Source organism: Moschus berezovskii, chromosome 6 (genome assembly GCF_049115385.1).
Source record: "Moschus berezovskii isolate FMDL1 chromosome 6, NW_MosBer_1.0, whole genome shotgun sequence".
In the NCBI taxonomy this organism is placed as follows: domain Eukaryota; kingdom Metazoa; phylum Chordata; class Mammalia; order Artiodactyla; family Moschidae; genus Moschus; species Moschus berezovskii.
Window position 1 is genome coordinate 61,631,861 of NC_142465.1, and position 15,022 is coordinate 61,646,882.

The 15,022-nt window shown below is 44.4% G+C and overlaps 1 pseudogene; it reads left to right on the plus strand.

Annotated features, from left to right (window-relative positions):
• Positions 1–15,022, plus strand: part of LOC129536276 (retinol dehydrogenase 16-like) — a 34,620-nt pseudogene that overhangs the window by 2,096 nt on the left and 17,502 nt on the right.

Below are 15,022 nucleotides of genomic sequence, written 5' to 3' on the forward strand. Positions count from 1 at the left end.
AACCCACACAGCCTTCTTCCTGATAGTGTTAACTCTGCATTTTTACAGCGTAGCATGTGTGTAGTTTTTGGCTATTACTGGTGTATTATGGGGTGGGTGGGGTGGGGTGGGGTGGGAAAGAAGGGAGATGGGTTAGGTTCATTTTTGTTAAAATTTGGGGAAACGAAACGAAAGAACAACTAATGATGATTGGGTTTTGTGTCCAGAATATTGTATCCTTTCAAAAAATGTCATTGGCAACCTAAATGAGGACTGTGAGAGACTGTTTAAAAGCTGTGAATGCCTGAAACTTAGAAGCCAAGGTATTCCCTGCCTGAGCTTAATGCTGTTCCCAACAAAGGACTAAGAAGCTACCAAAGCTGTCATTTGGGGGATGGAAACTGGTTGGGGAGGAAAAGTCTTATTGGAGTGTATACACAGGCAGATCTTTCTGTCTTAGAGGTGCTACTTCATGAAACTGACAAGACGACCCTTTCTTTTCCTATTGTGAAGTTATAAATAGCAGATTCTCCATCCAAGCCACTGGTAAAGTATTTAGGGAAGGGCAGAGAGTGGTATAGGAGGTAAGTGAGTAGGGAAAGACAAGGGCTGGTGCTCATAGGGTGGAAAACTCTTGGAGCCTCTGTTTTTTGAACTTTGAAACCATTGGTGGCAGGGTTCAGTCACTGACAGCACAAGTTCAAGAGTTGAATGATTTCAAAAGCCCTGGTCTCAGGAGAAGATTTAATTTTCATACTGGGGCAGTGGTTCACTTTAAAACAAATTTTTTAGTCCTAAGAATTAACTAAAATCCAAAATGCTGTCTTGAGTCATGAGATCTATCAGTTGTTGACATCGTCTTGATCTGCATCTAGAACTCCATTGTAATTTTTAGTCGTGTGTTAGTTTTTTGTGAAAACTTTTGTTTAAATGTAAACTTCATATCAACACTGTCAGTTTTTTATCTTAATAAAACTATATAGATTTATAAAAAAATAAAAAATAAAAACTACAGTCACACCAATCACACCACCCAGATATGAACTGATAACGTTTTACACATCCATGTTACATTTTGCCTATAATGTGTAGTCTAATTTTCCACCGAGAAAGTAAACAATTTTACACATAACAAAATTTTTTTCAGAGCAAAATAAATAATGATTAAGAATATTATTGGAGAAGAAAATGGCAGCCCACTCCAGTTCTTGCCTGGAGAATCCCAGGGATGGCGGAGCCTGGTGGGCTGCTGTCTATGGGGTCGCACAGAGTCGGACACAACTGAAGTGACTTAGCGGTAGCAAGAATATTATATACTTTAGAATAGCACTGCTTAGTCACAAGTACATCATGGCATGAATGTAATTGGTTCCCACATGTTATTTACTGTATTCAACATAAATGATGTCTTGGTAAACGTCTTTCTACCCACTTCCCTATACTTTAATCACATGTATTAATTTGATCATTGGTCAAATATGGTAGGAGGATATACAATCCTCCAAGTGCAGGCTTGGAACTGAGCAGCAGATGAATTAAGTCTGTGTGCTAATAATTCCAACAGCCTGTACTCAACTCCCATGACTCTGCTCTTGGCTCTGAATTCTGTTAGTTGGTTAGTCATTAAGCTCTTGGTATCTGTCTTTGTGTTTAGCAAACAGTTTACATGAATCTGGGTGACCTGTGAACTGCAGGTAAAGGGGCAGAGTGGCCTCCTGTGAGTGGGAGGAGAGGGTGAATATTTCTAGGGCAAAGTGTAAATCGATTTAGGGGAAGGCAGATTAATAGAGGCAGGTGTGTCCTCCTGACAGACTACGCTTGAATCCCCAGATTCCTATAGGAGTAACTCAGTTTCGATGTGGTTGTTTCAAGGCCAAGACTAGAGGTCAATACCAGTCCTGTCAATAAGTTCTCCAAACCTGAGATGTCGGATCTGCTCTACCAAGCCAATCTGCACTCAGACTTTACTCATCTTTTTGTTTTTGTCATTTATCCACGATTTCTTTTCTTCCTCTCCCTTCTTCATTGTCTCTGTCTGTTTTCCTCTCTTTCCTTCATATTAGGTTTTGTGTACTCAGTCCTGAAGATTGTCAGATAATCTAAAATGCAGGGGGATATTTATCAAGACTGCAAAGACAACATGAGCTGTGAAAAGCCAGAATGTCAACCTCTGAGTGCCAGATTATGGACTCACTAGATTTCCTCATCTTCATCCCCCACTTTCATCCTATTTGGGGTTCTTTCCCCTTGTCACCAGGCAGTGGGCTGGGCCTTGAAGACAGAGTCAGGAGGGAGGCACATCTTCTGTCTTCCCACTGTTCTCAGGGTCTGGTCTCCCCAAACCCTCAGGAGCATGGGAGTCTCTGCTACAGCTGCTCCCTCTGCAGCCTCTCTCCTAAAGTCCTCCCTGGGTTCCAAGGTGACTTGGCACCAAGACGGGTCCTCTATCCTGGCCCAGCACTGTGTTGCCCTCTCACCCTCACTCTTCCCAGGACTCTGGGGTCTGGTGAATAATGTCGGCATCTCCACACCAACTGCACCCAACCAGTGGCTGAGCAAACAGGACTTTGTGAAGATTCAGTACATGAACCTGTTGGGGATGATTGACCTGACTCTGAGTCTTCTGCCCCTGGTGCATAAGGTGAGGGGCCATGTAGTTGATGTCTTTAGTAAGAGAGTTCATTCTTAGGTAGGTTGATAAGGAGTCCAGGGCTCTCAGGAAGGAAAAGAGGACAAAATTTTTTTCTACAATGTTTTGTCTTACTCCCATGAAACTTATTTTCTTTAAGCCCAGAGCTAAGGATTACATAGTGCCACCAGAACATACACAGGACTGGGGAAACAGACTCTTGGAGGGCACAAACAAAATCTTGTGTGCACCAGGACCTAGGAAAGAGGTTAGTGACCCCACAAGAAACTGACCCAGACTTGTCTGTGCGTGTCCAGGAGTCTCTGGCAGAGGCGTGGGTCGGTGGTAGCCTGCTGCAGTATCAGGGGCACTGAGCATGGCAGTGCATGCATGGGACCTATTTAAGGAGGTTACCATTAAAACTTCATTACCTCCACCATACTTTGGTCTCAGGTCAAACGAGAGAAAGGGAGCAGAGTCCCGCCCATCAAGAGAAGTGGATGAAAGATTTACTGGGCATAGCCCCACCCATCAGAACAAGACCCAGGTTCCGCCTCAGTCAGTTTCTCCCAGCAGGAAACTTCCATAAGCCTCTTATCCTCATCCCTCAGAGGGCAGACAGAATGACAACCACAATCACAGAAAACTAATCAAACTGATCACATGGACCACAACCTTCTCTAACTCAATGAAACTATGAGCCAGGCCTTGTAGGGTCATGCAAGATGGATGAGTCATGGTGGAGAGTTCTGACAAAACGTGGTCCACTGGAGAATTGAATGACAAACCACTTCAGTATTCTCACCTTTAGTACCCCATGAACAGTATGAAAAGGCAAAAAGATAGGACACTGAAAGATGAACTCCCCAGGTCAGTAGGTGCCCAATATGCTACTGGAGGAGAGTGGAGAAATAACTCCAGAAAGAATGAAGAGATGGAGCCAGAGCAAAAACAACACCCAGTTTCAGACGTGACTTGTGATGTAAGTAAAGTCCAATGCTGTAAAGAACAATATTGCATAGGAACCTGGAATGTTAGGTCCATGAATCAAGGTAAATTGGAAGTGGTCAAACAGGAGATGGCAAGAGTGAACATCCACATTTTAGGAATCAGTGAACTAAAATAGACTGGAATGGGAGAATTTAACTCAGATGACGATTATATATAGGACTGTGGGCAAGAATCCCTTAGAAGAAATGGAGTAGCCCTCATAGTCAACAAAAGAGTCTGAAATGTTCTTGGGTGCAATCTCAAAAACGACAGAATGAACTCTGTTCGTTTCCAAGGCAAACCATTCGATATCTCAGTAATCCAAGTCTATGCCCCAACCAGTAATGCTCAAGAAGGTGAAGTTGAACAGTTCTATGAAGACCTACAAGACCTTTTAGAACTAACACCCAAAAAAGATATCCTTTTCATCACAGGGGACTGGAATGCAAAAGTAGGAATTCAAGAAATACCTGGAATAACAGGCAAATTTGGACTTGGAGTACAAAATGAAGCAAGGCAATGGCTAACAGAGTTTTGCCAAGAGAATGCACTGGTCATAGCAAACACACTCTTCCAAAAACACAAGAGAAGACTCTACACATGGCTATCACCAAATGGTAAATACTGAAATCAAATTGATTATATTCTTTGCAGCCAAAGATGGAGAAGCTCTATACAATTAGCAAAAACAAGACTGGGAGCAAACTGTGGCTCAGATCATGAACTCCTTATTGCCAAATTCAGACTTAAATTGAAGAAAGTTGGGAAAACCACTAGATCAGTCAGGTAGGACTTAAATCAACTCCTTTAAAATTATACAGTGGAAGTGACAAATAGAGTCAAGGGACTAGATCTGATAGAGTCCCTGAAGAACTCTGGTTGGAGGTTCATGACATTGTACAAGAGGCAGTGATCAAGACCATCCCTAAGAGAAAAATGCAAAAAGGCAAAATGGTTGTCTGAGGAGGCCTTACAAATAGCTGAGAAAAGAAGACAAGCTAAAGGCAAAGAGGAAAGGAAAGATATACCCATTTGAATGTAGAGTTCCAAAGGATAGCAAGGAGAAATAAGAAAGTCTTCCTCAGTGATCAGTGCAAAGAAGTAGAGGAAAACAATGGAATGGGAAAGACTAGAGATCTCTTCAAGAAAATTAGAGATACCAAGGGAACATTACATGCACAGGTGGACGCAATAAAGGACAGAAATGGTATGTACCTAACAGAAGCAGAAGATATTAAGAAGAGGTGGCAAGAATACATAGAAGAAGTATACAAAAAAGATCTTCACGACCCAGATAATCATGATGGTGTGATCACTCACCTAGGGCCAGACATCCTGGAATGCGAAGTCAAGTGGGCCTCAGGAAGCATCACTATGAACAAAGCTAGTGGAGGTGCTGGAATTCCAGTTGAGATATTTCAAATCCTGAAAGATGATTTTGTGAAAGTTCTGTACTCAGTATGACAGCAAATATGGAAAACTCAGCAGTGGCCACAGGACTGGGAAAGGTCAGTCTTCATTCCAATCCCAAAGAAAGGCAATGCCAAAAAATGTTCAAAGTACTGCACCATTGCACTCATCTCACACACTAGCAAGTAATGCTCAAAATTCTCCAAGCCAAGCTTCAACAATACGTGAACCGTGAACTTCCAGATGTACAAACTGGATTTTGAAAAGGCAGAAGAACCAGAGATCAAATTGCCAACATCCGCTGGGTCATTGAAAAAGCAAGAGAGTTCTAGAAGAATATCTACTTCTGCTTTACTGACTATACCAAAGCCTTTGACTGTGTGGATCACAACAAACTGTGGAAATTCTTAAAGAGATGGGAATACCAGACAACCTTATCTGCTTCCTGAGAAATCTGTATGCAGTTCAAGAAACAGCAGTTAGAAATGGACGTGAAACAACAGACTGGTTTCAAATCGGGAAAGGAGTATGTCAAGGCCATAAATTGTCACCCTGATTATTTAACTTATATGCAGAGTACATCATGAAAAATGGTGCTGGGTGAAGCACGAGCTGAAATCAAGTTGGCTGGGAGAAGTATCAGTAATCTCAAATATGTAGATGACACCACCCTTGTGGCAGAAAGCAAAGAACCAAAGAACCTCATGATGAAAGGAAAAGAGAAGAGTGAAAAGTTGGCTTAAAACTCAACATACGGAAAACTAAGATAATGGCATCCTGTCCCATCTCTTCATGACAAATAGATGGGGAAACAATGGAAACAGTGAGAGACTTTATTTTCTTGGGCTCCAAAATCACTGCAGATGGTGACTGCAGCCATGAAATTAAAACATACTTGCTCCTTGGAAGAAAAGCTATGACCAACCTAGATAGCATATTAAAAAGCAGAGGCATTACTTTGCCCACAAATGTCCATCTAGTCAAAGCTATGGGTTTTCTAGTAGTCATGTATGGATGTGAGAGTTGGACTGTGAAGAAAGCTGAGCGCTGAAGAATTGATGCTTTTGAACTGTGGTGTTGAAGAAGACTCTTGAGAGTTCCCTGGACTGCAAGGAGATCCAATCAGTCCATTCTAAAGGAGATCAGTCCTGGGTGTTCATTGGAAGGAATGATGCTAAAGCTGAAACTCCAATACTTTTGGCCACCTCATGCGATGAGTTGACTCACTGGAAAAGACTCTGATGCTGGGAGGGATTGGGGGGCGGGAGGAGAAGGGGCCGACAGAGAATGAGATGGCTGGATGGCATCACTGGCTTGATGGACATGAGTTTGAGTGAACTCCGGGAATTGGTGATGGACAGGGAGGCCTGGCGTGCTGTGATTCATGGGGTCGCAAAGAGTCAGACACGACTGAGCGACTGAACTGAACTGAACTGAACTGAATTGATCTTGCTCGAGGACATGGTTCACCTTCTTAACAAGAACCTTCTGACTAATCTTTTTATCTTAATATCTATGTTGTGGGAGTGGGTCTGATAAAAGTATATAAGGTGTTGATAAGACTAGGGAGGGGGGCACTCTCCATCACCCTTCTGATATTTATGTCAGAAGCTTTCTCTGCCCTTCTTCACTGTAGTAAATCTTGTGACACACAAAAGCTCTGAGTATTCAAGCCTGAAACCTGGTCCTGAAGCTAAATCTTCTTTGGAGATATGAATTTGAACATTGTTCACCATAAACTATCAATGAGTTGGGTGTCCTTCGGAAGCTACTGTATGTCCAAATACATGGAGACCTTTTCAGACTCCCTCATGTAGTGGCCTGAGTGGATCCCTTCCTCTGTCCACCTGCTTCTGTGCTTCCAGGGTGTGTTTTTCAGGGATTTCCTTTCTCTAGAAATTCAGGGACCCTTACTTACAAGTCCCTTTCTCTTGTGCTGTGTAGGTCTTTCACTGGGAAGAAACTTTTTATCTATTTGGTGTCCAGTTGGGTCTGAGGACCAAAGGGTTTGATTCAACATACTCCTGCCTGCATGAGAGCCCACAGTCACACAGTTTTGGAGGCAGGATTGGAACTGAAATGATTTGACTGTGCAGCCCTTCCATGTGCTTAACTGCTATATATATGGGTTCCAGAAGCCCTGTGGGGAGGGTCCCCATGAAGTAACTAATCAAGGGAGCTACTGCATCACAGCTGTGGGTGAGACTCCAGGGTCTTCAGGGAGAGGGCACTTCTAAATGTGTGGTAGCTATGTCCACAGGTAGGGGGATATTCCTAGAGGAGAGTTGGCCATGGCATTACTAGGGGAGGAGAGCAGAGACAGGATAGGGTTTAAGTGTCTCTGCAACTTCAACCTGTTCTGAATGCTTAGTGTCAGACAGGGGACTGCTGGGGAGTCTACATGACCAGGAGGATCCTCAAGAGTCTCTGAGTCCTTCAAGTCTGTGGTGTCAGGCCCTCAGGTCACTTCATGTCCCCTACTCAGATGCAGACCTAGAACTTCATGCTTGATCTGAAGACTCCAGATTTTCATAATATTTACACACACACACACTGAGCTAGATATACCAAACCAACTGAAATCAAATAAAGCATCATTGATTCACCTTATGCTTTGAGGGTATGTGTTCAGGACGTTGGGACTCAGCTCCAGGAATCCCTCTCAGATTGTAGAAAGCTTGTGATGTTAAATCCCATGACTCTCCTTGCTGATCCTACAGAGGGCTGGGGTGCGGGGCGAAGACTGCACTGAGATGGATGTCATGGCGGACAGTGTGGACTGAGACTCAAGGTCCCCAGTTCATACAATGCAGAACAACAGATGCATTAAAAGGAAGTTCAGTGAACTCCAGCACACATCCTCAGCCTAGACCCTTGGAAGAGCCCTGTTCCTCCTCTTGCCAGGACACCTTCCTTGGGGAGTGAAGCAAGTCTGGTCTGATGGATGTGTGCAAGGGCAGGAACCCATGCTATGATCATCCACAGTAGGGCCACAAGGAAGCTGTTGTACCTCTTACCCTAGGCTGTCCTAACCTTTTGTGACTCACATAGGGTCAACCCTCAACCCTTCCAAGGGCCTGAACTTCAGCACTGGAAGGCAGTGTTATGTCTCCAAGTAGTGGGACTGCATCCACACAGGGCTGGAAACAAACTGTACAATTAACTCTCACTCCCGGCCCTTCCACCTTCCTTGTTACAGATGCCTTCCCCTCTTCACAGGACCCATCCTGGGAGGAAATAGGGCTGAATGTGTGTGGCTCTGACTCTTGACAATGGTGTCCCCTGACACTCTGCAGGGAGTCACCAGGGGGCGACCTTCAGCTCTCCAATTCACAGGAAGCTCAGGGGTGCTGACTGGAACCTGGTGCAGCCATCCCTTGTAGGACTTCTGTGCAGAGATTTATGTCAGTGAGTCTCCCAAGAGGGCTCACATCTCAGAGATTTCTTGTTCTGGCCCCTGCAGCTCTCAGGTGAGTGAGTGTCACCCAGGCTCCTTCTCTCCTCTTTCCCAACTGTCCTGTGGCTGTTTCCACCCAGAATGTAGTCCGAAGCTCCTGAGACCCCACAAGTCATGTTACTTTCAGATTCACCAAAGGGAAGCAGATGGGGTAAAGGTTGGGACGTGTCTGCTGAATGGCCCCTTGGGAAGTTATGGTGAAGGAATTCATGGTCACTGAGAAAAAAATCTATTTCTTCCAAGTAAAGAAGCCATGACCTTCTCCCTTAGCAGGATTAGTATTTGTATAAGACTTGCACGTCCCCTCAACCTCCTGACAGTTTCCAGGGCACCATCCTCCATCCTGGCCTTCTTTCTGCTCACCCCTTGGGGAACCCCTGTAGGAGGGTCCTGCTGGTCACCCAAGAAGCAGGCACAGGCTGGTTTCTGCAGGACCAGCCTTTCCATTACAGTTGCCAACTTCTTCCTGAGGTACAAACCCCTTCCGGACGACAGTCAGCTCCCTGCAGGTGACAGTGATCACTAAAGGCTGAATCTGTCTTTCTTGCTGTGTTTGTAGGTTGCTGGGGTGAGTTCCAGGGCTATCTGAGCCTCTGTGTCCTTGGGAAAGCCTCTTCTTCCACCCAATGCCCGTCATCTTTCCTTACTTGAAGTCAGAGTTGTGATAAATGTGGACAGTGAGGAGATGCCCAGAGCACTGGCCCCGGCTCCTTCTGTCCCTGCCCTCCTCACCAGCTCCACACCCTTCGTGGTCCACCCCCATTACTGGATGGTATCCTCCACCTCCCTGTGAACCCCTCCTTGCACAGCAGCTCTGTGGTCCAATCTTGGGTCATTTCTTCATTCTCCTGAGGGGGTCAGCTCCCTCCTTCTCTCCACCATCACCCTCATACAAATTGAACTAATTCCTTTCCATCAATGTGGTTTGCAGATCTCCCTGCTTGGAGGGAGGTCTGTACACCCCATTTCATTGTCCCTGTTTAATTCAGTCTTTCCTGTCAGTCTTTTCTCCATGTCTGCGTGGTCTGGATTCTGGGTGTGGTGCCAGGCAGGCCAGAGTCTGAGCACAGAAGGGCAAAGGGCTATGAAACCAGGCACCCAGGGCTGTGGGCAGGGCATCTTCATGGAGTGAAAGGGGAACAACTATTAGAGAAGCTTTGTGTGAGTCCTTCCAACACCCATCCCAGAATCTGGGAGAAGTCTCACCATTGCCTGTGTCTCCTCATTCCCTTTGTGTCCCCTCTCTTTGCCTCAGACACCCCCACTGCTCTTCTGCACAACTTTCTGATCCAGAGAGCCACTGTATAAGAGAGATCTTATTCTCTTTTGCCTTCTCCTTCTAATCCTAGAAAGGCTGAGGGGACTTAGTCTTTCAGGAAGGAATTCTGTGAGATGAGCCAGAGGAGTAAACCAGGTTAGAGGCTTAGACAGCTGTACAAGGTCACACAGCTAGTTGGCAGGAGAAATTGGTTTTGAACCCACATGTGTGTTGATTCTAACTGTATTCCCTTGTAAGAATCTCCAATAGATCAGGAAGACGCAGGTCTCAGACTTGAATATGAAAAAGGGAAATAGATAGGTGTGAACCATGAAACCAGGGATGTAATGGTTCTGATATATGGAGAAGGAGATGGAAAGGGAAAATTGGGCAGAGGGAATCATGGAGGAGTGGGAGGACCAGCCATAGGTGGTTGGGAAAACTATTGTCAGCCTTAAGAGTTTGTGTTGAAAATATAATGGCATCGATCAGAAATGGGGTAAGTGAGTGAGAACAAGATGGTGTAGGAGTAGGTGGATGTGGAGTACATGTCTCTTCATGGATACATCAGGAATATACCTTCAGACACAGAACTGCATGCAGAACACCAGCTGAGAGTGGACAGGAGTACCTGACCAGTGGAAAAGAATATGTAGGACTGTGCAAAACTCAGTAGAAAGAAGGAACTAGGGGAAAAAACAGGAGTGTTAGTAGGTCTGGACTTGCCTTCACTGGGCAGGGGAACTGTAGCAGGGGTCCAATCCCCATATCAGGGCGACTGTCTGACTCAGAGGAGAACCATTTAAGGCTGAGAGTGAAACAGCTGATCTGTGGCAGTCTAAATGGAATGAGAATAAGATAGTCCTTGCCGCGCCCATACATACCCGGACAGGAATGCTGGTTCCCTGGAAGGCGCAGTGGCTAGGAGCCAGAGTTTAGGGATTATAGAGCAATCCCAGAGTGAGGGCTGCTGTTGACTGTGGAGAGACAGTCAGCAGCCTGTCTGCAGAGATTAAGGGGATGTGAGGGAGGAAATCATGAATGGAAATGCTGGTGGAGGAAAGCCAGGCAGCCATGGAAGCAAGGCAATACTGCTGAGTCATGCATAGCGGGTGGAGCCATCACCATAGCCTCTCTCTCCCCACAGGTCAGCATCTGTAGCTGAACAATAAAGAGGCTGACCCATGAAATGCCTGAAGCACTGAACTACAGAGTAGGACCCCAGTCAGGGGGGCCCCTCTCTGTGCCTGACTACCAGAACAACAGAAAAGGATCCCAGGCAATGGAGCCCTCTAAGTGCTTGAATGAGTGGAGCTACAGAGAAAGACTGACCAAAGAGACCTTCTGATTGCAAGCTACAAGAGACTCGAAAAAAAGATTCTGATAGGGCCATAACTCCTGTGGCCGAGGGAGTCAGTGTCCTTGCACACTCGGTGCTGCCAGGGTCCTTGCAAGCCAAGCTGTTGCGCCACCTTCACGTTCAACTCTCACCGGGGCAGAGCTGCCACAGGCAAAAAAAGTCTTGTGTCTATGCACACAGGGTCACTTCGGTCCTGTCTGACGCTTTGTGACCCTGTAGACTGTGGCCTTCCAGGCTTCTGGGTCAGAGAGGGGGTTTTCTAGGCAAGAATATTGGAGTGAAGTGGCCAATACTGGTTACCATACCCTTCTAGAGCATCGTATTTCCTGTTGCCCTAGGGTCCAACCCCTCTGAGTACCTGGTGCTGCCAGAACCCTGCAACACAAGCAGCTGCAACACCTCTACACTGGCCCTCCAGGGCAGCCTCAGGAGCAAAACCCCCGTGGATGACCCACATGTAGAGGTGAAAATAAAACCACAATTGAAACCCAGGGGCAGTGTGGCTAAGGAATAAGACCCAATACCTTCCCACCAGTTGTACAAGCTGCAGATTAAATCCACATGATCAACTAGGCAGACCTGTGGCTATGGAGTATATAAAAGATCATCGAGAGCTCCCACAAAAGAAAACGTGCTAGTTCTGATAGCTGTGGACATTGGAGGCAAGAACTCACAGGAGTAGGACCAGATTAGAATCTGAGCTGCTCCCACAGGTCCAGAGATCAGCAAATGTTGGAGGGCATCCTAGGGAGGTAAGGTGGACTGTGACTCCCAGAGAGGGAAAGAACTCTGACAGCAGTGACTTGCCGGGAGCCAGCGAGGGAAATCCTACCCGTGGCAAAGGTCAACTGGGGAAGAGGCCTGACGGGCAAAGGCTAATCAGGACTCGAGGAGCCCCCTGGACTTACCTGAGCATCTACCCCAAAGAAAACTGGAGTCTGACTGCTTTACTATCTTACGCCTCTTACCAAGTCCTCTAATACTTACAGGGGTTTCCCCCCAACCACCTTTCTCTGAAAACATTAATTCAGAGCTGTAGTTTAAAAGTTCTCCTCGGCTTAATAGGAGTGTTCCAATCCAAGCCCCTCTGATAGCTTTCTAACTTGCATGACAAGTTTGTCCGGGCTCCTACAACTATGAGTGTGACTGTTTATAGCCTCCCAGCCATGCAAGGACAGAAAGTCTAATATTCTAAAATACAGGAATCTGTTGAAGAAGTTAAAATCATTAGAATAGTACTAGAAAAGATTTCATTGTTGAATCAATGCTTGCTGCAGTTTCCTCTATTGTATCCTTGGAAATATATTAATCCTTTGACTTAACCACATCAGATCTTAAGTTAATAAGTTCCTTTCTTGCAGCTCACTACACCGGTGCCTTATAGGAATGTAACTTTGTTATGTGTCTACCACCTAACTTTAGGAAAGTCACCTTAAAAGAAAAGTCTTTTACTTGCTAACTAACCTATTGTCAGGAGAGAGGGCCATAAAACTGTTAGCAGGCCCCCTGGCCAGAAGATGATGTAAATCACCTAAAACTTTTATCACACAAAAATAAGCCCTGATCCTGATAAGGGTCAAGACTGCTGACCCCACGTGATTTTGGTGTGAATCTATACCTCCCTTTCTCTGTTTCTTATGTGCATAACTTAGGGTATAAAAGCAGCACTGGAAAATAAAGTTTTGGGCCTTGCTCACTGAAGCTTGGTCTCCCCGTGTCGTTCTTTCTCTTTTTCCATCCTTTTCTCTATTCTCCTTTTTCTGGTTGAGATCCTTGGAGCACTGGGCCCTCTGAGTTTACTTATCTGCCTGGGCTTCTAAGACCCACTCGAGGGGGTGCCCTGGTGGGGTGCCTCAAGTGATTCGAGAGGGCGCCTGCGGCCTACGTAAACAGAGCAAGCCCCCTGCTGGGGTTTTATTGGTTTCCAGCGTAAACCAAGGAATCATCAGCCCCTGTCTCTCTCTCTCTTTCTCTCTCTCTGACGCCGACGCCGTTCATCCCGAGGATACCCTGGGTCATATCGGGGCTGGACCCCGATAGTGACTCAAGAAAAATGTTTATTATTCTTATTTTTTGACTTGTTCTGTAGATTCTTTTGGACTTTTTTCTTTTTTTCTCCCTCCCACTCTCCGTTGCAGTTGTTGATTTTATTGGCACTAAGAAATCCAATTAAGCTTTTGAGCTTTTCTCCCCTCAGTCACATTTTTTATAGTTGTCATAAACCTCTGCCTCTAGGTTGGGCTTTTGCAGTTCTCTGGAGTTTTCCTCTTTTTTTTTTCTCTCTTTTTCTAATTTTAATTTTTTAAACCTATTATTATTTTTTCTACATTTATTGCTTTGTTTGCTTTTCCTATTGTTCTTTTCCCCTTGCAGTTAATCTTTAATGAATATAAATCTTCTTTATCTGCCTCTATCTAACTTTGCATATCTATTCCTTCTTTCTTTTCTCATCCTCCTTTCCTCTCAACATATTTGTTAGTTTTATTTTCATTGTTTTATTCCCTACTTGGCACCTTGCTTTAGTTTTGTTTTCCAGTTTGTGCTTTAGTTAGTTTTGTTCTTAATTGGTAAATATGCTTTTTTATTTCCTTTGTTTTCTGAGTCAATCTACTGTACTTTGTTTTTGTTGGACTGGTTTCACTTTCCTCATGGGTGTATATGTATGTATTTCATTATTTTAATTATTATATGCCTGATTTTGTAACTGCCATTTGTGGGGTTCACCTTTGGTTTCTCATTTTTGGATATTTGTTTTAATCTCATTTAATGCCATGACCAACCACTTGTGGAATCTTCGTTCCTGACCAGAGATCAAGCCCTGAGCCTTTGGAGTGGGAGCACTGACTCCACGACCCTGGACTACCAGAGAATTAACCCTAGGGAGTATCAAATAGTGAGAACTCACACAAAGGAAACCACTTGAATCCAAGACCCAGCGTTACCCAACCACCAGTAGTACCCTGTACAGGATGCCTCATCTAAACAACAAACAAAACAAAAATGCAAACCCAATTATTAAGAGACAGCATTACCACCTCACTCAGCCTTGCCCATCAGAGGAAAAACAAACAAACAAAACTCAGCACAAATCTCACCCTGTATGAAGCTCACACAAACCACTGCACAAACCTTAGGAAGGAAGAAAGAATTCAACCTTCTTCAAGGAAAGCATTCAACTTTCCTTAAAGTCTGGGAAAAGGAGACCTCAAACACAATAAGTTAAAAAAAATATGAAAATGCAGAGAAATACTGCACAAATTAAGGAACAAACTAGAAACACAAAAGTCCAAATAAATGAAGAGGAAATAGGCAAACTACCTGAAAAAGAATTCAGAATAATGATAGTAAAGATGATAAAAAAACCTTGAAAACAAAATGGAGAAAATGCAAGAATCAATTAACAAAGACCTAGAAGAATGAAAGAATAAGCATACAGAGACAAACAACACAATTACTGATATTAAAAATAGTCTAGAAGGAATCAATAGCAGTATATCTGAAGCAGAGGAATGAATAAGTGAGCTGGAAGATAAAATGGTGGAAATAACTTCTGAAGAGCAGAATAAGGTAAAAAGGTGCAAAGAACTGAGGACAGTCTCAGAGACCTCTGTGACCATATCCAATGCACCAACATACAAATTATAGGGGTCCCAGAAGAAGAAGAGAAAAAGAAAGGGTATGAGAAAAGTTTTGAAGAGATTATAGTTGAAAATTTCCCCAAAATGGAAAAGGAAATAGTCAATCAAGTCCAAGAGGCACAAAGAGTCCCATACAGGATAAACCCAAGAAGAAACATGCCACAACTTATACTAATCAAACGAACAAAGACTAAACACAAAGAATATTAAAAACAGCAAGGGAGAAACAAGAAGTAACATACAAGGGAAACCCCATATGTTTAACAGCTGATCTTTCAGCAGAAACTCTGCAGGCCCGAAG